Genomic DNA, 23,824 nt, shown 5'->3' on the forward strand with positions numbered 1-23,824 from the left:
TTTGAACATGACCTCCAGTATCATGCCAAAGAGAAATGGTGATTGTGATCATCTTTATGTTCCCAAATTCAAAGATTTTTAGCAGCGATTGTGAATGTTAGTTACATTTTTGAAGGTATCCTATTATCAGCTTTTAAATGCTCTATTCCATTCAGTGTTCAATGAGAATTATTAGTTTGAAAGTTGCTAGAAATTATTATGAAATAATTTTCTCCTTTTATTGAAAGGGTCACATTTTTCTTATATTCTAGTAATGTGTTGATTTATTTTCAATGGTTTTCTCTTAAAAGCAACATCATATCCCTAAAAATACCTCATCAACCATGATACACAATCCATTTTATATACATTTAGTATAACTTTTTTTTCCATTAGGATTTGCAGTCTTAGATTTATGAGATATAGTGACATATTTTCTTTCTTGTAATTTTCTTGACAGGTTTTGCTATCAATCTCCCTCATAAAATAAGCAGCAAAGTCCTTACCCTTTATTCTCAGGAAATGTTTTGTTGAAATTTGTAATTTTTTTTCTATAAACATTTAGAAAACTTCATTAGTAAATTCATGCTGAGTTATTTTAGATCAATTTATTAAATACTACACATTATTCATATTTAGTGCAGTTTCTGTTTTCATTGGGTTTTTGGTTTTCTACTTGTCCAATATGCTCTTTTTTCTTTTATTTCTCCTGTTAAATCTTTCTTTAAGATTAATTCCATATTTTTATTATTCAACATTTCTTAATTATACATGCTCGGAATAAGAGCTCTCCAAAAGCCTCCCATCCTAAACACAGGAATCTGTGAACATAACACCTTACATGACAAAAGGAAGACTAAAGATGTGATTAAAATCACGGACCTTGACATAGAGGGATAATACTGTATAGCCCAGGTGGACCCAATCTAATCACAAAAACCTTAAAAGTAGAGGAAGTGGGCAGAAGAGTGGGTCAGAGAGATGTCACTTGAGAAGGACTCGATATACAAATGCTGGCTTTGAAGACGGAGGAGCAGGCCATGAGCTAAGGAATGTGGAAACCTCCTGAAAATCCGAACTGCCCTCAGCTTACAACCAGTAAGTTACAGAGATTTCAGTTTTACAGCCACAAGGAACTGAACTCTGTCTAACCAAACGAACAAAAGGATTCTCTGACTTCTCCAGATAGGATCACAGTCTGCCAACACCTTTATCTGAATGTGGTTAGATGCATACAGGACTTCGGACACAGAATAGTAAGATAAAAAGTTTATTGGTTCAAGTCACTAAATTAGAGGGATTATGTTACAGCAGCAAAATAAAATGAACACACATGATTTTATTTTTTTGTTGGCTATCTAGAAATTATAATACTCACCCTTTACTTATTGCAGTTTACTTATATTAATACTTTGAACGACTTCTCTAAATCTGAGACTATGCTTTCATATGAGATAATTTTCTACAGTGGGAAAACTCACATCAGTATTTCTTGTGGTGAAACATGATAGTGAAAATGATCTCAGATTTTGCTTGAAAATACCTTTATCTTTACATTTGAAAGACATTTTGCTGGGTATAAAAATCTAGGCTTTGGTTGGCACAATGGCGGCTCCGTGGCAGAATTCTCACCTGCCATGATGGAAACCTGGGTTTGACTCCTGGAACCTGCCCATGCCAAAAAAAATAAAAAATTAAAATCTAGGTCTCAAAATGTAAAAGGTTATTCTAGCTCTTTATCATCTTCTGTTGCTTCCTCATTATCTTCTTCTTCACTTTCCTTCCTGAAAAATTCAATTCCAGCACCACTTGGTACAGCATAACAATATAGGTGCCCATTATGTGTACGTGTGTGTATGTGTGTGTTCTGTAGGACCCTGAAGAGACACTGTGAAAGCACAAAATGTTGAGAATCACATTCAAATATGAGGAGTCAGGGCCCCAACATAGTGATAAGGATATCTTCAAAAGGGGTGATCTAGTTTTGGCTATCAGAACTAGAACCTGATCCGGATGAGGAAGACTATACTAACTTTGGAAATCAGATTCAAATTGGGTTGAGAAGGGTGCTCATATGTGGTAGTTGCCCAGTATTGGTTGTCAAAATCTGAACACAGTGAGGAGGTTATCAATGTAAGGTAGTGGGCTAGCATGGCATTTCAAAGTTTAGGTGGAGTGAGGAGAAAATCACTCTCAGGCGGCAAGCAGAAATAACGTCAGAGCTCAAGGTTGGTAAGGAAAGTATTCTCAGGGAGGGTGGCCTTTTGTAGAGTGCAGTGCCAGGCAGGGTAAAGAGGGTCTCCACAGAAAGGAACAGTCAGTAATGTTGCCCGGACTAGGAAACTCCAATCTTTTGAAGAGAGCTACTAGCAAGTCTCCCAGTCTTCTACAGAGGGAAACATTATCTCTATTCTCCTGGTTAGGAATAAAATTAGTTCTCTGCTTCAGAAGGAGACCCTACTCTACCTCCCAAGGCTATGTGCTATACATACATCCTGGATAAGATTGTCTGGAAGAAAAGGTATCAGTGCCCCTTTACAACAAATGCAGAAATGAAAGGGACCCATGTAGGGTTATATACTTTAAATCTGAACAGTTTATTGCTTGTCAGTTATACTTCTATATAACTGTAAACTAAATAAATTAATAAATTAATAAGCTAATTAACTAAGTACTAAAACAATATAGCCAACTAAAAAATGGGACATCATCGGTCCATTCATATATTAACAAAATAAGTAAATAAATGGAAAGATTGATGAGGATTGGGGTATTTCCATCATTTCAACATACCTCCTCACAAAATAATTATTAATTTCAAAGGAAAAAAGAGTAACTACAATACAAAACCCAGATTGACATGTCATCAATCAAGCAATCAAGGTAAACATGTAAAAGGGCAAATAGGAATTATGCAAAATATAGCAGAATGCAAGAGAATAATGCGGTCTCAATTTTATGATATTCTTGACAAAGCTTTATGACCTGAATCTACTACTAATGAAGCATCTAACAAACCCAAATCGAAAGACATTCATCAAGACAAATGGCTTTTCCTCTTCAAAAATATCAAGGATATTAAACTCAAGGAAAGGTCTAAATGGGAACCTTTCACTATAAAATGTATTATTAGGGACAAAAAGAAGAACCTGAATGGGATCTGATGAGTAGATGGTAGAAATGAATTAATGCCAATTTCCTAGTTTGGATGTTTATATTGTGGAGAATGTAGGAGAATGCCTGTACTTGTAGTATATACACACTAGAGTGTTTGGGGCTGATGGGCATAAGTTTAGTAACATTCTCCAAAGTGGTTCTAGATAAATGTTCTTTGTACTGTACTTCCAATTTTTTTTTTGCAATTTACTTGCTTAACTAAAAAGGATTTATTTCATTATCTCTTAAGTATTTGCAATTTTTTTTAAAGGTTAAATGTTCTTATTTTTCTCTAGCTACATTCAATATATTATCTTTTTCTTTGGTTTTCCACAGTTTAACTATGCTGTTTGTATGTTTAATGTCTTTTCATTTATTCAGCTTTGTGTTTGTATAGCATCTTAAATCTATGGTTTGATGTATGTTATCAGTTATGGAAAATTACTATTTTTTTCCAAATATTTAACCATCTAGTTTTCTCTTCCTTCCTTCCTGAGATTTGCCTTTTAATCTTGTTCCATATCTAACTTTTGTTCTTTCCTTTATCACCATATTTTTTTTCTCTCTGCATATTAATCAGGAAATTTTATTCTAACTTGTCAGTTTGTTCCCTAATCTTCTATGTATACTTTAAAAAAATAATTTATATTCTTAATTTCAGCTATTAATCTCAGTTCTAAACTTTCCATTTGACTCTTTATATATGTGACTCTATACACATGTGTCTTAAATTATCCGGCTGCTATGACAAATATCACACAATGGGTTGGCTTAGACATCAAGAATTAACTGTCTTATAGTTTTGGAGTCTAAAGTCCAAAATTAAGGTGTCAGGCAGCCCATACCTTCTTCCCAAAAGCTATAGTGTTCTGGCACTGGCTTAATGCAATTTGAGGGGTTCCTTGACTTGCATGTCTACCACCAATCACATGACTGTCTCCTCTTCCCCCTGCGTCTGCTCTTCCCATTTCTGCTGACTTCTGGCTTCTGGATCCTTGTTTTTTCTATGTGGCCTCCTCTAAACTTCAGGTTTTTACTTTCTTCTCCTAATAAAGTCTCCAGTAATACAGATTAGGACCTGCACTGATTCAGCTGGACACACCTAAACTAACAATAACATGTTGCAGTTTCCATCACTGCTCAAGTAAATACTATGCAATGGGTTGGCTTAAACAACGGAAATTTTAAAAGCTTATGGTTTTGGGGCTAAAAGAACATACACATCAAGGTGTCATCAAAGCAGTACTTTCTGTCTGAAGACTATGCATTCTGGGACTGGCTGCTGGTGATCCTCGGTCCTTAGCTTGTCACATGTCAATGCATATGGTGGCATCTCTTGGTCTCTCCCTTCTCTTCTGGGTTCTACTGATGTTCAGCTTCTAGCTGTTCTTTTTACGGCTTTCTTCCTTTCTGTCAGAATTTCCATTCTTCTTAAAAGGACTCCAGTAAAAGGATTAAGACCCATACTGGGTCATACTGTAACTGAGTAACTTCATCAAAAGGTCCTACTTAAAATGGGTTCACACCAACAGGAGTGGAATAATTTTCTAGAGCACAAACAGCTCCAAACTTCCACATAACATCTTTGAAAGGTTTTATTTACATGAGCTCACACTCAGAGGAAAATAAACTAAGATTAAAAATGTGTCTTGTGAGTGGGCCACCGTGGCTCAGCAGGTAGAGTTCTCGCCTGCCATGCCGGAGACCCAGGTTTGATTCCCAGTGCCTGCCCATGCAAAAAGAAAAAAAAAAAAAGATGTCTTTTGAAGGGGTACATAATTCAATCTACCATACTATGCCTCTGGTGAAATACTTCATTTTTACTCCATGTTTGATGATATTGACCATAGGTAGTTTATTCTCTGACAATTATGAATTCAATTCACCTCTTTATGTTATTTATATTTTTTTTGTACTCTCTGCATTTTAGTACTTATATCCATGCAATAATACATAGTTTTAATATATTTTATATGCTATAGTAGAGGTTGTGGCTGAAAAACCAGGATGATGCTATCTTCTTTTAAAGAACTTTATATTTACCTCCAGCAGGCAGATTAATTAACAGTGAATTAGCTTGATCCTACTGAGGGTAGACTTCAGGTTTTCTTAGGGCTAGCTCTTCCAGTTTTGTACTTGCTCAGACATTATCCCTACTCCCTAGTGTGGCCTCTCCAGTGTCTTAACTTTGAGCCCTGAAGCAGATCATAGTAGGACAAACTCCAATCTGGTCTCCCAGCTGTTTCACTTTCTACTTGTTTCTTGGAATCCAATGGGCATATACATAGCTAAGAAGTCAACATCATATTAACAGAATGTAAACACAGACTCTTAAGCTTGGTTTAATGCACCTTGCCCCTCTCAAGATTCTGCTCCTCAATTCCAAACATCTTAAAAAATTCAATCTTTGACCTTTGCCTCTACAGCCCAGTAATACTTCAGTTTCATAATATTGATTCAGTATTTACATGCCAGAAATTGCAAAACACTCTAAGGGAAAAAAATCTGTGTGAATGTGATGCTCCCCTTTTGTGCTTTCCTTATCTCAAGAATCGTAAGTCCTCAAGACCTGTCTACTTTAATTGTTCTCCACTGCCTTCAACTGCTTGTTTATGCATTCTGCTCATTTTTTGTAGTTCTCTGCAGAGGCTTTAACCTAACTCAACCTGTTCTATTCTGGCCAGATCTAGAAGTATACAAAATATAAAAGTATTTAAATGACTAAGATAAGGACATTCACTACATATATGATTTTTAATTCAATTAATTATTAGATTCCATGAAAACATAATCATAAAAACTAACTGGAAACAGAATAAAACATTTGTAACATAGAAAACCTTAGATTATTTCAAGTAAAATCTCAATTTAGCTCTTAGTATGTTTGTGTATATTTGAGAGCTGACACTGAGACATCTCAATATGATTATGATATTTGTTTTAAAAACATTTTTTAAAATTTTGCACATTTTAATCATCCCATGTTATATACGTCTCATTTTTCAACACCCTTCCCATCGTTTCTCTGAGCTGGAACCTCTTAATTTTCTAAATCCCCATCCCTTGACTTTTAACATAAACTTTAATTAATACCATTCCCTTCAACAAAACATCCATATAGTCTAAAAACTAGCAATAATTCCTTTTTGTGTCTTTCTAAAATCTCTTACATATGTAAGGAGATTTCTGGACAGCAAATTCCAAGTAAGATCGATTCTTACCAAAAGTACTTGCAAAGAAATATCTGAAATGCAATAATTTGGAATATCAAATTAGATGTGCAAGGATCATTATTTTTATGAGACAAATGCATGAGCACATGAACAAAGACTTTTAGAGAGTGTAAATGTAGTTAACCTATAAATGTGGAATTGTATCCTTTAATTTAAAAAGTTATTCATTGTTAGAAAAGTATTTTAACATTAAAATGTGATTTAGAAATATGCATTAATAATTTGCATTACACTTACCTATGCCAAGCTAAACAATGTTCAGTTGCTTTATTCAAAGTTAGGAGTGCAGAATGGTTAGTCATACTCTTGCATTTTATGCTTACTGAGGTATAAATGAGGCTTCAAAAATACTTGTTGAGCCTTAAATTTTATGAAAAAAATTAATAAAAGAATAATTGCATGTTGCAACAGTCTTGATAATATCTGGCTTTAAACCCTTAAAAAATAGTATTACCATGACAAAAGATCTTCAAATTAATAAGAGACAATTTCATTTCCCTAAAAACAGCACTATTTATATGAAGTTGAATGATATTGCATCCATATTATTCTATCAACAATTTAAACAGAAAACCCAGATATAAGCACATAATTGCTGCATAGTTAGATTTGATAGCCTACTATCAAAAAATGGTTTTAGATTAAACCTTAAAAAATAAAGTCTATATACTTAATGAATTCTATGGGGATTGTAAACAGTAGTGTAAAAAGAGTAAGAAATTACCCCTTAACAAGGGGCTATCTTGAATGGAATGAATCTATTAGTCAATGTAAAGCACAATTATTGAAATTTTAAAAAGGTAAAGGAGGCTATGATCATCTTAATATTAAGAAATGTTATAAAATTTATGCCAGGCCTGAGCCAGGAGCTTGGGAACTGCCCAGACCCACATTCCCCACAGACCAGGGACTCACTTCCTCCAAGGCAATAAGGGAAGAAGATGTCCGGGGATGGCGGCAGGAAAATCATTGCTGGGCTGGCTCAGATAATAATCGAATAAATCAAATGCAAAAACTTATTACTGGGAGAAGATGGCGGCTTAGTAAGATGCGTGGGTCTTAGTTCCTCCTCCAGAACAGCTACTAAAGAAACAGAAACGGTACAGAACAGCTCCCGGAGCCATGAGAGAGACCAAAAAGACAGCGTACCCCATTCTGGAACGACTGAACCTGCTGGGAGAATCCGCTGCGGTGAGATCCCTGAGGGGCGCGCGCTTCCCCGGACTGTGGCGGCTGGCGGCTGGAGCCCCTCCCTCCCTCCTTCCTGGGCCGGCTGGGAGATTTGGACAGGCGGTCCTCTCAAGCTGCAGTGGCCAGTGCCGCCCCCCCGCAACGCACGGCCTCCCGGGCCGTCTGGGAGATTTGGATCGGAGGTCCCCCAAGCTGCGGAGGCCAGCGACAGGGGACCCTTCCACACACGTGGGCTCCCGGTCCGGCTGGGAACTTTGGATCGGCACTCCCCCAAGCCACAGTGGCCGGCGCCCCCCGTCACGCTTGGCTTCCCGGTCCGGCTGGGAGATTTGGATCGGCACTTCCCCAAGCCGCGGAGGCCGGCGCCCCCCCCCCCACGCATGGATTCCCGGGCCGGCTGGGAGATTTGGATCGGCACTCCCCCAAGCCGCGGTGGCCGGCACCCCCCCCACCACGCATGGATTCCCGGGCCGGCTGGGAGATTTGGATCGGCACTCCCCCAAGCCGCGGTGGCCGGCGCCCCCCCACCACGCATGGATTCCCGGGCCGGCTGGGAGATTTGAATCGGCACTCCCCCAAGCCGCGGCGGCCGGCGCACTTCCCTTCCTCCTTACTGGGCCGGATGGGAGATTTGCATCAGCACTCCCCCAAGCCGCAGCAGCCAGCGCCCCCCCCACATGCGGATCCCCGGCCCGCTGGGAGATTTGGATCGGCACTCCCCCAAGCCGCTTCGGCTGGCGACCCTCCCCTACAGCGAGAGTCTTCAAAAGTTAAAGGAGCCATAGCATCTTTTACTAGTAGGACCCACAGACAGACAAGCGCCACATACTGGGCAGTATAAGGAAAACAGAGCCCAGAGATTTCACAGGAAAATCTTTCAACCTGTTGGGTCCAACACCCAGAGAAATCTGATTAAATGCCCAGACGTCAGTAAAAAATAACGGATCACGCCAGGAAAATTGAAGATGTGACCCAGTCAAAGGAACAAACCAATAGTTCAAATGAGATACAGGAGCTGAGACAACTAATTCTGAATATACGAACAGAAATGGAAAACCTCTTCAAAAACCAAATCAATAAATTGAGGGAGGACATGAAGAAGACATAGGCTGAACATAAAGAAGAAATGGAAAGTCTGAAAAAACAAATCACAGAATTTATGGGATTGAAGGACAAAGTAGAAAAGATGGAAAAAACAATGGATACCTACAATGGTAGATTTAAAAAGACAGAGGCTAGAATTAGTGAACTGCAGGATGGAACATCTGAATTCCAAAAAGAAACAGAAACTATAGGGAAAAGAATGGAAAAATTTGAGCAGGGGATCAGGGAACTGAATGATAATATGAAGCGCACAAATATACATGTTGTGGGTGTCCCAGAAGGAGAAGAGGAGGGAAAAGGAGGAGAAAAACTAATGGAAGAAATTATCACTGAAAATTTCCCAACTCTTATGAAAGACCTAAAATTACAGATCCAAGAAGTGCAGCGCACCCCAAAGAGATTAGACACAAATAGGCGTTATCCAAGACACTTACTAGTTAGAATGTCAGAGGTCAAAGAGAAAGAGAGGATCTTGAAAGCAGCAAGAGAAAAACAATCCATCACATACAAGGGAAACCCAATAAGACTATGTGTAGATTTCTCAGCAGAAACCATGGAAGCTAGAAGACAGTGGGATGATATATTTAAATTACTAAAAGAGAAAAACTGCCATCCAAGACTCCTATATCCAGCAAAATTGTCCTCCAAAAATGAGGGAAAAATTAAAACATTCTCAGACAAAAAGTCACTGAGAGAGTTTGTGACCAAGAGACCAGCTCTGCAAGAAATACTAAAGGGAGCACTAGAGTCAGATACAAAAAGACAGAAGAGAGAGGTATGGAGAAGAGTGTAGAAAGAAGGAAAATCAGATATGATATATATAATACAAAAGGCAAAATGGTAGAGGAAAATATTATCCAAACAGTAATAACACTAAATGTTAATGGACTGAATTCCCCAATCAAAAGACATAGACTGGCAGAATGGACTAAAAAACAGGATCCTTCTATATGCTGTCTACAGGAAACACATCTTAGACCCAAAGATAAACATTGGTTGAAAGTGAAAGGTTGGGAAAAGATATTTCATGCAAATAACAACCAGAAAAGAGCAGGAGTAGCTATACTAACATCCAACAAATTAGACTTCAAATGTAAAACAGTTAAAAGAGACAAAGAAGGACACTATCTACTAATAAAATGAACAATTAAACAAGAAGACATAACAATCAGAAATATTTATGCACCGAACCAGAATGCCCCAAAATACGTGATGAATACACTACAATCACTGAAAAGGGGAATAGACACATCTACCATAATAGTTGGAGACTTCAATTTCCCACTCTCATCAATGGACAAAACATCTAGACAGAGGATCAATAAAGAAATAGAGAATTTGAATATTACAATAAATGAGTTAGACTTAACAGACATTTATAGGACATTACATCCCACAACAGGAGGATACACCTTTTTCTCAAGTGCTCATGGATCATTCTCAAAGATAGACCATATGCTGGGTCACAAAGCAAGTCTTCACAAATTTAAAAAGATTGAAATCATACACAACACTTTCTCGGATCATAAAGGAATGAAGCTGGAAATCAATAATAGGCAGAGTGCCAGAAAATTCACAAATACTGGACTTTTCTTTTTGGGAAGCTTTTGAATGACTAATTCAATTTCTTTACTTGTGATTGGTTTGTTGAGGTCATCTATTTCTTCTTGAGTCAAAGTTGGTTGTTCTTGCCTTTCCAGGAACCCGTCCATTTCATCTACATTGTTGTATTAGCGTAAAGTTGTTCATAGTATCCTGTTATTACCTCCTTTATTTCTGTGAGGTCAGTGGTTATGTCTCCTCTTCCATTTCTGATCTTATTTATTTACTTATTTATTTATTTATAAGAGTGTGTTGTGGAGGCTCAACAACACACTCTTAAACAACGAGTGGGTCAAAGAAGAAATTGCAAGAGAAATTAGCAAATACCTCAAGGCGAATGAAAATGAAAACACAACATATCAAAACTTATGGGACGCAGCAAAGGCAGTGCTAAGAGGGAAATTTATTGCCCTAAATGCCTATATCAGAAAAGAAGAAAAGGCAAAAATTCAGGAATTAACTGTCCACTTGGAAGAACTGGAGAAAGAACAGCAAACTAACCCCAAAGCAAGCAAAAGGAAAGAAATAACAAAGATTAGAGCAGAAATAAATGAAATTGAAAACAATAGAGAAAATCAATAAGACCAGAAGTTGGTTCTATGAGAAAATCAATAAGATTGATGGGCCCTTAGGAAGATTGACAAAAAGAAGAAGAGAGAGGATGTAAATAAATAAGATCAGAAATGGAAGAGGAGACATAACCACTGACCTCACAGAAATAAAGGAGGTAATAACAGGATACTATGAACAACTTTACGCTAATACAACAATGTAGATGAAATGGACGGGTTCCTGGAAAGGCAAGAACAACCAACTTTGACTCAAGAAGAAATAGATGACCTCAACAAACCAATCACAAGTAAAGAAATTGAATTAGTCATTCAAAAGCTTCCCAAAAAGAAAAGTCCAGGACCAGACGGCTTCACATGTGAATTCTACCAAACATTCCAGAAAGAATTAGTACCAACTCTCCTCAAACTCTTCAAAAAAATGGAAGTGGAGGGAAAGCTACCTAATTCATTCTATGAAGCCAGCATCACCCTCATACCAAAACCAGGCAAAGATATTACAAAAAAGAAAACTACAGACCAATCTCTCTAATGAATATAGATGCAAAAATCCTCAACAAAATTCTAGCAAATCAAATCCAGCAACACATTAAAAGAATTATACATCATGACCAAGTAGGATTCATCCCAGGTATGCAAGGATGGTTCAACATAAGAAAATCAATTAATGTAATACACCATATCAACAAATCAAAGCAGAAAAATCTCATGATCATCTCAATTGATGCAGAGAAGGCATTTGACAAGATTCAACATCCTTTCCTGTTGAAAACACTTCAAAGGATAGGAATATAAGGGAACTTCCTTAAAATGATAGAGGGAATATATGAAAAACCCACAGCTAATATCATCCTCAATGGGGAAAATTGAAAACTTTCCCCCTAAGATCAGGAAAAAGACAAGGATGTCCACTATCACCACTATTATTCAACATCGTGTTGGAGGTTCTAGCCAGAGCAATTAGACAAGAAAAAGAAATACAAGGCATCAAAATTGGAAAGGAAGAAGTAAAACTATCACTGTTGGCAGACGATATGATACTATACGCCGAAAACCTGGAAAAATCCACAACAAAACTACTAGAGCTAATAAATGAGTACAGCAAAGTAGCAGGTTACAAGATCAACATTCAAAAATCTGTAGCTTTTCTATACACTAGTAATGAACAAGCTGAGGGGGAAATCAAGAAATGAATCCCATTTACAATTGCAACTAAAAGAATCAAATACCTAGGAATAAATTTAACTAAAGAGACAAAAACCTATACAAAGAAAACTACAAAAAACTGTTAAAAGAAATCACAGAAGACCTAAATAGATGGAAGGGCATACCGTGTTCATGGATTGGAAGACTAAATATAGTTAAGATGTCAATCCTACCTAAATTGATTTACAGATTCAATGCAATACCAATCAAAATCCCAACAACTTATTTTTCAGAAATAGAAAAACCAATAAGCAAATTTATCTGGAAGGGCAGGGTGCCCCGAATTGCTAAAAGTATCTTGAGGAAGAAAAAGGAAGATGGAGGTCTCACGCTGCCGGACTTTAAGGCATATTATGAAGCCACAGTGGTCAAAACAGCATGGTACTGGCATAAAGATAGATATATCGACCAATGGAAAGGAATAGAGTGCTCAGATATACACCCTCTCATCTATGGACATTTGATCTTTGATAAGGCAGTCAAGCCAACTCACCTGGGACAGAGCAGTCTCTTCAATAAATGGTGCCTAGAGAACTGGATATCCATATGCAAAAGAATGAAAGAGTACCCGTATCTCACACCCTATACAAAAGTTAACTCAAAATGGATCAAAGATCTAAACATTAGGTCTAAGACCATAAAACAGTTAGAGGAAAATGTAGGGAGATATCTTATGAATCTTACAACTGGAGGCGGTCTTATGGACCTTAAACCTAAAGCAAGAGCACTGAAGAAAGAAAGAAAGAAATGGGAGCTCCTCAAAATTAAACACTTTTGTGCATCAAAGAACTTCATCCAGAAAGTAGAAAGACAGACTACACAATGGGAGACAATATTTGGAAACGACATATTGAATAAAGGTCTAGTATCCAGAATTTATAAAGAGATTGTTCAACTCAACAACAAAAAGACAGCCAACCCAATTACAAAATGGGAAAAAGACTTGAACAGACACCTCTCAGAAGAGGAAATACAAATGGTCAAAAGGCACATGAAGAGATGCTCAATGTCCCTGGCCATTAGAGAAATGCAAATCAAAACCACAATGAGATATCATCTCACACCCACCAGAATGGCCATTATCAACAAAACAAAAAATGATAAGTGCTGGAGAGGATGCGGAGAAAGAGGCACACTTATTCACTGTTGGTGGGAATGTCAAATGGTGCAACCACTGTGGAAGGCAGTTTGGCGGTTCCTCAAAAAACTGAATATAGAATTGCCATATGACCCAGCAATACCATTGCTAGGTATCTACTCAAAGGACTTAAGGGCAAAGACACAAACGGACATTTGCACACCAATGTTTATAGCAGCGTTATTCACAATTGCAAAGAGATGGAAATAGCCAAAATGTCCATCAACAGAAGAGTGACTAAACAAACTGTGGTATACACATACGATGGAATATTATGCAGCTTTAAGACAGGATAAACTTATGAAGCATGTAATAACATGGATGGACCTAGAGAACATTATGCTGAATGTGTCTAGCCAAAAACTAAAAGACAAATACTGTATGGTCCCACTGATGTGAACCGACATTCGAGAATAAACTTGGAATATGTCATTGGTAACAGAGACCAGCAGGAGTTAGAAACAGGGTAAGATAATGGGTAATTGGAGCTGAAGGGATACAGACTGTGCAACAGGACTAGATACAAAAACTCAAAAATGGACAGCACAATACTACCTAATTGTAATGTAATTATGTTAAAACACTGAATGAAGCTGCATCTGAGCTATAGTTTTTTGTTTGTTTGTTTGTGTTTTTTGTTTTTTCCTTTTTTTCTTTTTTATATTTTTTTTCTTTTTTATTTTTATTATTATTTTTATTTTTTTCTCTATATTATCATTCTATACCTTTTTCTGTTGTTTTGCTAGGTCTTTTCCTAAATCGATGCAAATGTACTAAGAAATGATGATCATACATCTATGTGATGATATTAAGGAGTACTGATTGCATATGTAGAATGGAATGACTTCTAAATGTTGTGTTAATTTTTTTTTAACTAATAAAAAAAAAATTTATGCCATATAATTCAATTGTGAAACAAGGGTGAAAAGGGTGAAATATTTAGAAGCCAGTGATATTTTAGATATGTAGCTTAAGTTTTAAGTGGGATTCTATGAAACTGAAATGTGAAATGAAATGTGCATTGTACATACTTATATGGATGTAAATAAACTGAGAGAAAGTCACTTATTGATATCACCATATGTAATAGACATGGAAGAGAACTTTAAAACTGATCGCAAACGTGAAACAAGCAACGCTACAGAAAGGTGTCTAATATTTTGTGGAAGGCATCATGACATGCATGATTCTACTGAGTGAGGTGCCTCCTTCTGAAGGACAGGCACAATATGACAGATTCTCTCTCTAACAGGAGTCCATAGAAAAGTGACCACATTCCTGCAGTGAAACCAAATGCAGGAACAGCTGGGTTTCATACAGTGATCGGGCTTAGGGTCAGAAAGTAGGGCCAAATCAAACATATATTTCTCGATTTTTAGGAATAAGCAGCAAGTATTTAGTTGATAACCTTGGGGAAAAATTACTCTATTAAATAGAACTGAGAATGCCCGAGGATGTGCAATAATGAATGATTCAAAATATAAGAAGTAAAACAATGTAGCAGAGTGTTCTTAATATTCAACAAAACATGAATAATGAAAAAATAAGATAGATCCAGAACAAGGCAGAAGTGATGATGTCCTTAATCACAGCTAACTGGAGTTTTAAAAATATTCCTATGAAATAAGAATTGGAAATTATCCAAAAATTATAAGTTGCCTCTAATAGACTACCCCAGGAAAAATGACCTTAATAAATGAACTGCATTTAGTTTCCACTTCATACTTTGATTACAAACAACTTTTCCTTTGGTAATTTCAGAAAGTCTAGAACTCAGAAATGAGAGCTCCACAAATACTGTAACTGATTAATGGTGTCCAAGGGCCGCTGCCTTGAGGGCTGAGGAAAAGGACGAAAACCCCCACAAAAGACAAAAACAGTGGGCACGCATCAAGATTTCAACTAGAGTATGTACACTTGGCTATAATGAAAGTTGAAACTTGGGCAAAAATTTGCTTATTCACAAACTTCCACATATAAAGAACAAGTCAGAAACCACTGTTACACTTGAAAACTGAATTAGGTGAATTCTGATTTTCATAGTGAAGGTCTAGGTTTCACAGAGATCATACTACACAAACAGGCCGATTTAGTACCCATTTCTCACTTTCCAAAGCCTCAACGACCCATTCGAGGTAAACAAAAGGCAAACAGAGCGTTCACTTCAGCAGCATATATACTAAAATTGGACTGATACAGAGCAGATTAGCATGGCCTCTGCGCAAAGATGACACAGAAATTCACAAAATATTCCATATTTTTCAATCGGGCTTGTATTGTTGAAAAGCTAGGTGGATTCTTAATTGTAGCTTTTGGAGGATGCCCTGTGTAGATTGTCATTCAGTGCCTCAAATCAAAAGCTTCCGTGTTTAATGTTATCCTTTTGCTATATAAGTAAAGCAAATGGATATTTGGGCCAGGGTCTCACTGAAGGGGGACTTGTCTTCTAGAGCAAACTAAATATTTTATAAACGTGCAAATGGTCCTAAATAAATCTAAAGTCTAAAGTACAAAAAAAAAAAAGGTAAACCGAAGAAACCAACTTAATTTACATTAAATACATGGACCTATTCCTCAACTGCTAATATAAAACCAGTATCCCATAAATTTTGCTAATGTGTAAGTTGTATATGACTCCACCCCATGTTAGCACTGGGTCAATTTTCTCCTATACTTACTGGGCAGCGTATATACACATATCTGTTGTGATAGTTATTTCTTACCTCAACCTGGGTAACTAAGAATCCTGATAAGATTTGTAGTTACTGAAACATATTATTTCCAAATAATATGATCCATATAATTATTTATATATGATATTTGTGTAATCCATATGCAAATTTATTTACTCTAAATCACAGTTACTGAGGTATAATTTACATACAATTCCTCCTTTTTAACTTGGCAAGTATATATAGTCATTAAATAGCAACAGAATCAAAATATACAAGCTTCCAGTCACTTCAAAAAGTCCCCTAAACCCATCTGCAGTCCATTCATCCATGCATCTATAATCCAGGGTAACTGATACCTGATTTCCATCTCTAGTATTGTCTTTTTCCAGAAGTACATATGAATATGAAAGGAATCAAATCTTATGTCATCTTTGTGCCTGGCTTCTAACATTCATCATAATGTTTTTTTGATTCATTCATGTTGCTACATATATAAGTAATTGTTCTGTTTTATTGCCAAGTACCATTCCATCATATGGAGATGGCGCACTTTGTTTATCCACTGACATAACAGACATCTGGACTGTTTCCAATTTTTGGCAACAATGAATACAGACACTGTGAACATTTGCATATGAGTTTTGTGAGAACATACGCTTTCATTTCTCTTGGGTAAATACCTAGCAATGCAATTACTGGGACATATGGTAAGTGAATCTTAACTTTACAAGAAACTTCCACAATGTATTCTAACCTGGCTGCACCACTTTGCATTCTCATGAGCAACTTATGTTATTTCCTTTTGCTGCACATTCTTGTCTACACTTGGTATAGTCACATCTTTTGATTTCAGCTATTTTGATGGATATCTGGAGGTAATACATTGTGATTTTATCTGCATCTCCATAATGATTTTGTTGTTAGGCATCATTTCATATGCTTATTAGCAATTTACATGTCTTTTTTGGTGAAATGCCTGTTCAGACCATTTATCCATGTTTTTAATTGTTTTTTTTTAATGGAGTTATAAGAGTTCTCCATATTCTAGATGCATGTCATTCATCCCATTTCTATTTGGCAAATGTTTTTCCCAGGCTGCAGTTCACCACTACAACTGCTGAACAGTGACCTTTAAAGCTCAGAAGCTTTTTTATTTTGATTAAATACAATTTATTAATTTTTGGTTTTATAGTTTTATCTTCGTTTCCTTTCTGTATTAGTCAGCATTCTCTAGGGAAACAGAACCAACAGGAGAAATATATCTTATCTCTATTACTGGAGTTCTTTATAAAATGGAGGCAAGACAAAGATATGGCCATAGAAACAATGAGCTGAAATCAACGAAACCAGGAAGAGAAGAGAGGGGCCAGCAGATGCTGCTATGCACCTTCCTATGTGACAGAAGAGCCAAAGATCGTTGGTCTTCAAGAAGAAAGCATTGCCCTGATGATGCCTTGATTTGGACATTCTTCCAGACTCTAACAATAAGTTAATAAATTCTCATTGTTTAAGCTGAACCATTTTATGGTATTTACATGGAGCACCCTAGGAAACTAAAACACCCTGGTCAAGCGGACACATGAATTTAACCATCATAGTCCATTCGTTAACAACTTGGCATCCATGCACATCTCCTTAAATCATACTTAATCTCAAAATAAAAACAATAACATTAAGATTTTCACTTAACAACATTCAACTGTACTGCAAAAACAGGAAACGCATTTACTTTCATGAGAATAGGGAGCAAGTCATCGGGTAAAATTTACTCTTAAACTTGACAAATACATCTAAATACTACAACCTGAAGTTAATACAACTTATATGTCATATGATAAATGAATAAAATAGAGAAGAAAACAAAAATATTTCCTTTATGTATATGTGTGTGTGTATATATATATATTATTATTATATATCTTTGTATATATAAAGATACTCATAAAAAGCAAAGAAGAAATATCCATAGCATTACAATTCTCATTTCTGAAACTGGTCACACGGTCATAGCTTGTATTTATAACTACATTCTTCCACTAACCATTCCATATTCCCTTTACCCTCCAGAAGCACCTTGGCTGGCCATGATTCTCTGTGTGGAGGGGTGACCCAAACCTTCCTTCCTGAAGGTTCTAGGCCATTAGTAGTCCTTCCTGGATTGAACTGTTGCAGTTTTCCATTGACTTTAATCACAGGGCATGGTAGTACCAAGAGACGCCCTAGAGGATCTCCTGTATTCCAGGCAAACTCCATTGTGAAATTGCAGTACTATTTCCCTTGAAAATCAGGATCAATCACCCCAGCCAGTAGAGTAACGTCTTTCTTTGCCTGTTGATTCAAAGGCATGAGGAGCCCAAAGTGGCCAGGTGGTAGTCTTAACCACCAGTTTGATGGAATCATTGTTGTATCTCATGGTGGAAGCATTCCTTTTTCTGGAACTAAGACCTGTGAAGCTTAAGGTTGTAAGGACAGAAAGCAAACATTTTTCTAGTGGACCACTAGTGGTAACAGGATAGTGAGTGATGCCACTCCCATTTCTACCCCTTGATTCCTGGATGGTTGAATACTGGCTAAGGTAGAAACAGGACCATTGAGTGGATGCTGATTTACAGCATACAAAGCCTTCTGGAGAACACTGCCCTAGCTCTGCAAGGTAATGCCACCTAGTTGACACCATAATTGAGTCTTCAAAAGGCCATTCACCATTCTATTAATCCAGCTGCTTCAGGATGATGGAGAACATGGTAACACCAGTGAATTCCATGAGCATGTACCCCTCCCATACTATATTTACCGTTAAGTTGGCTATGTGATCAGAAGCAATGCTGTATGGAATACCATGATGGTGAATAAGGCATTCTGTAAGTAGTTTTGGCAGAAGCATTGTGTTTAGGATAAGCAAATCCATATCTAGAGTATGTACCTATTAAAATAAGAATAAAACACAGCCCCTTTCAAGATGGACGCTGTTCAATGTAATCAACTTGCTGCCAGTAGCAGACTGATCATATTGGGAAATGGGGCCATATCAGAGACTGAACATGGGTTTTAATGCTGGCAGACTGGGCACACAGAAGTGGACACAGCCAGGTCAGCCTTGGTGAGTGCAAGTCCATGTTGCTAGGCCCATGCATAACCTCCATCCCTCTAGGCCTTATTCATTGGGCAATGACAGGAATGGCTGGGGAAAAAGGACAACAGGTATTCATTCATAGAACAGGTCATATTGTCTACTTGATTATTAAAATCTTCCTCTGCTGAAGTCACCCACTGGTGAGCATTCATGTGGGACACAAATATCTTCATATTTTCTTGCCCACTTAGGTCTATTCATGTACTTCTTCCCCAGACCTCTTTGTCAGCAATTTTCCAATCATGTTCCTTCCAAGTCCCACACAGTAGTATTTAGGTTCAGGAGTCAACTTGGCCAGATGATGGTATCCAGTTGTTCTGTTGCTGTGGACTTAAATCATCAGCATATGAAATTCATCTTATGGCTGATTATATCTGCAGTTGGCTAAGGGGAGTGTCTTCAGTAATGAGTGATATTTAATTTGATTAACTGGAAGCTTAAAAGGAAAGTCAGAAAAGAAAGAAGTAGCTCAACACAGCTTTGAGGAGCTCAGCACAGCCCAGCACAACTCAGCTCAGAGGTGAGCCAACAAAGACCCAGACTTTGGAGATGGAGAAAGGACATGCCCCAGGGAAAGTCTTTTGAACCCAGAAGCCAGGAGGGAAGGTCAGCAGATGTCACAATGTGCCTTCCCATGTAACAGAGGAAGCTAGAGAAAAGCCAACTGCCTTTCCTCCAAAGAACTGTAAATCTGTAACTAAATAAATATCCTTTATAAAAGTCAGTCCATTTCTGGCATATTGCACTCCAGCAGCACTGGTAAACTAAAACACTGACAATCTGGCCAAACTATTTGTGACAGCACGTGAATTAGTACATAAACATATCGCTGGCCATTTTTCCTTCAGCAGAATGAGCAACAGGTACACAGCTCAAAGTTCTGCTCATTGGGAGGACTTCCCTTCATCACTGTCCTTCACGGAAGGGGTCCTGCAGTGCTGCAGCTGTCCAGCTCCAGATGGTACCTGTATATTATTCAGGAAAATCTGTAAACTACTCCCACATTTTCTCTACCTTTGTCAACTGATTGTAAATAACTCCCCAAGAAGCAATATGTATGGGTGGGGGAAAAGAAGATAATGTACCAGAAGTGGAGGCCAAGAGCATTTGGGCCACTTTCTCTCATAACTTACTTGTGCCTTCAGGACATACTCAATCCCTATCTCATATATATAACTTCCATTTTATGATGGAGTGCTGCTGTGCATGCTCAACTTCATGGTTTGGAGGGTCAGACAACCTTCTGTTCACAATAGACAACTCAGATCTCATGGTACCTTGGTGGTCCATGATTAAGTGTTCAGTCTCTATTAAGGGACAGTAGCAGGCCAAAAACTGTTTCTCAAAAGGAGAGCAGTTATTTGCAGAGGAAGGCAAGGCTTTGCTCCAAAATTCTGAGTCTGTGTTGTGATTCTCCTGTAGGTGTCTGCCAAAGGCTCCAGACAACATTCCTCTTCACCATCAAAAAACTTCACAAAAGACAGGAATACAATATCCAAGATGCCCAGAGAGCACCAAACAAGGTAAACGTGAAGAAAAACACAAACTGTCACATACTGATTACACTATCAAATTCAAAGGACAAGGAGAGAGTTCTGAAAATGCAGCAAACAGCAACGCATTACGTACAAGGGAGTCCCAATAGACTGAGTGATGATTTCTCATCAGAAACCATGGAGATATGGAGGCATGAAGGCAGTGCACTGACATACTTAAAATGTTAAAGGAAAACAAATGTTAAAGGAAAACTGACATACTTAAAATGTTAAAGGAAATGTAAAGAATTTCATACTTGGTGAGACTCTCTTTCAAAAACGAAGGAGAGTATACACTCTCAAGGTTCTGAAGATGCTTCCCTATGCTTTCTTCTAGGAGTTTGATAGTTCTAGCTCTTATTTTAAGGTATTTTTTTTATTTTTTAAGGTCTTAAAATAAGAGCTAGAACTATCAAATTCCTAGTAGAAAGTTTTATCGCCTATATAGTTTTGTCATCTATAACCTAGACATAATTTTAGTTACTTTATGATTCATTTTGTGTTGAGTTTTGTATCTGGTGAGAGACAGGGAAAGTCTTTTGTTTTCTTGCAAATGGAAATCTAGTTTTCCCAGCACCATTTGCTGAAAAGACTATTCTTTTCCATTTGAGTAGACTTTACCAGCTCGTCAAAGATCAGTTGGTCATAATGTAAGGATTGATTTCTGAACTCTCAATTCTATTCCATTGGTCTATATGTCTGTCCTTGGGCTAGTACCATGCTATTTTAATTACTATGACTGTGTAATAAATTTTAAAATCAGGAAAGTGTGAGCCCTCCAACTTCATTCTTCTCTTTCAAGATGCCTTTAGTTTGTCAGGGCCCCTTTCCCTTTCATATAAATTTGATGATTGGCTTTTCCATTTCTGTACAGAGGTTATCGGAATTTTGATTGGGATTACATTGAATCTATAAGTTACTTTGGATGCTATTGACAACTTAATGATATATAGTCTTTCGGTCCATGAACATGAAATATCCTTCCATTCATTTTAGAATTTTAATTTCCTAAATACTAAACATTTTTAAAACTTGTCTAAATGTTAAAAAATAACGGAAGGGGAAGAAATTAATGTTTCACCAAACATCCTAGTATATCCACCAATATCATAAAACATATACATTCTAACAGGCACACATGCACACACACAACCCAACTTCATAGTGATAGTGACTGATGTGGAGAAGATATTTTTCAAAAGGATATAAAATGAATCAATATTACCTTCTAATTCATGGAGCAATGTCTGCTCATTTACTAGAAATGCAGTTCTTACTATGATACATATTTGTGTAAACCAAAGATTAAAGAACATAAATATATGATACTAAAAACTCTTAATAGAGTCCAGGCACTATTCTAAATACTTCATACGTTCACTTATTTAATCATCTCAACAATTCTATAAAGTAGGTTGGCAGTTGACACTATTAATCTTCACATGTTGCTAAGGGAATAACTGAGCAAAGAGTAATTAATAGACTGGCCAAGGATCCTCTCCCTGTTAGCATAAAACTGGTATGTGAACTGTGGAGGTATAGCTGTCAAGTTCATGCATTTCATGATTACAGCATCTCTGCCGTGAAGACTGTATGGAGAACAGGTCCCTGATATGTCCCAAAGAACTGTAGGCATACACTTCTGGAACATTTGAAAATTTCTGAGGCTCAGCTATTAAGTATCTTAAAAGGCAGTCCTGGGTTTCCTTTTGCAAAAACCTAATACATGGAGCCTTTTGGTGGGTTGTGCTGACATGAGTCTCTACTTGATGTATCATTGCTTACCATAAGTACTGCCCTTCCAGGAAGCAAGGATCACTTTCCTTGCCTCACTGCTGCCAGGACTGGCCACATGAGCAAAGAGCTGCATTCCATCTCTGAGCAAAAGCTTTTAGCTTCAGTCCATGGTTTGCCATGTTCACTTCAACGCTCTCTTTTGACTAGAGTCTACTGTTTCAGGCTGAGTTCTGAAGCGAATAAAACATGGAACTAACTATAGTTGAGGCACAATGGAGAAAGAGTGTGAACTAGAAATCAAATTCTGGTTTTCTACGCTACAGATAATTTGTCATTTGTTGCCACAACATAACCTAGCCTATCCTAATTGATAGAGTGTGCTGCTGTAACATTTTTAACTAAAAAGAGAATTTGTAGGGTTGTATCATTATTTTTTATTGTTTTTCTAAGCTAGCCCCAGTAGCGGGGTTAGATGGTAGACAGCAACCACGGAGTGAAAATGAGGCTCAGGCATTCCATAATTGTGGAAGGAGATGGAGGCATCCCAGAAGTTCTCAGACTTTCCTGGAAATAAGCTAGCAATTCAACAAATAACCTCTCAGGGTCGGCTAATCTTGTCACCAAGGTAGAATTGGACTATCTCACAGACTAGAAATTTTCTGCACACACCTTTAATTTTTATTATATTCATTAAATCACTATTACATATAATTGAAAGCCTCACAATTAATAAATATATGAGCCTAATATGTATCTATCAGGCTCAGATATTTATTAATTCTAGTTAACACTGTAGGAGAGAATATACTTTATATGACAGTGAGTATATTTTCCTGTTCTTTAAAAATTCACATAGACATTACTATATTCATGATAAAACATGGAAAGAGCCCTTTTAATGCATAGCTTTTTAATTAAGATAATAAAATGCAAGAAAATCAGAAAAATGCCAATAATGAAATCGATTTTTCCATTTTAGCTATAACTCAGTAAACAGGTAAAGTGGCACCATTTCCTCAAAAGAATGCTTAATCCAAATGTGATCAATATAACAAAAAAAATTAAAACAAAAAGAAAAATTACATTTAAGGGTAATGTGGGTCAGTTGATTCATAAACCCATCTCATCATGAGATTTAGTAAGCAAAAAGAGGCCCCAATTGTACTTTAAATCAAACTGCTTGTCAAATTTATATTTTAAAATATAGACTAGAAGGCCACTCCAGAAGTATGGATTCTCTGTAATTTTCATTGTCAGTGTGATACAGATTGTAGAGAAAAATGTCACGGAAAGTCTGTACAGAAATATGCCAATCCACAGTCTTGAAAAACGGGCTGCATGGAGAATAGCCAGAGGGAGTATACCCTTCTTTTTCTTGGCAAACTTTTCCAAAGATAATTATCGAAGAAAATCTGAGAAGTGCTGAAACATGAGCACTCTGCCAAGTTCTGGTCATGGTAGGTTATAATACCCAGTATCCAAAGTTCAACATTAGCGGCACTCAAGGAACTGTTTATACTCATGAAAATATTTCTTTGCCCATGATACCAGAAAAAAAAGCAGTTG

The 23,824-nt window shown here is 37.1% G+C and overlaps 1 long non-coding RNA gene and 1 other non-coding gene across 8 annotated transcripts in view; one reads left to right on the forward strand and one right to left on the reverse strand.

Annotated features, from left to right (window-relative positions):
* Positions 1-23,824, reverse strand: part of LOC143661972 (uncharacterized) — a 531,445-nt gene that overhangs the window by 494,176 nt on the left and 13,445 nt on the right. The window lies entirely within an intron of this gene.
* Positions 15,334-15,440, forward strand: LOC143662811 (U6 spliceosomal RNA). The gene has a single exon (XR_013165586.1). It is a non-coding gene; the product is annotated as a U6 spliceosomal RNA (small nuclear RNA).

Source organism: Tamandua tetradactyla, chromosome 18 (assembly GCF_023851605.1).
Source record: "Tamandua tetradactyla isolate mTamTet1 chromosome 18, mTamTet1.pri, whole genome shotgun sequence".
In the NCBI taxonomy this organism is placed as follows: Eukaryota; Metazoa; Chordata; class Mammalia; order Pilosa; family Myrmecophagidae; genus Tamandua; species Tamandua tetradactyla.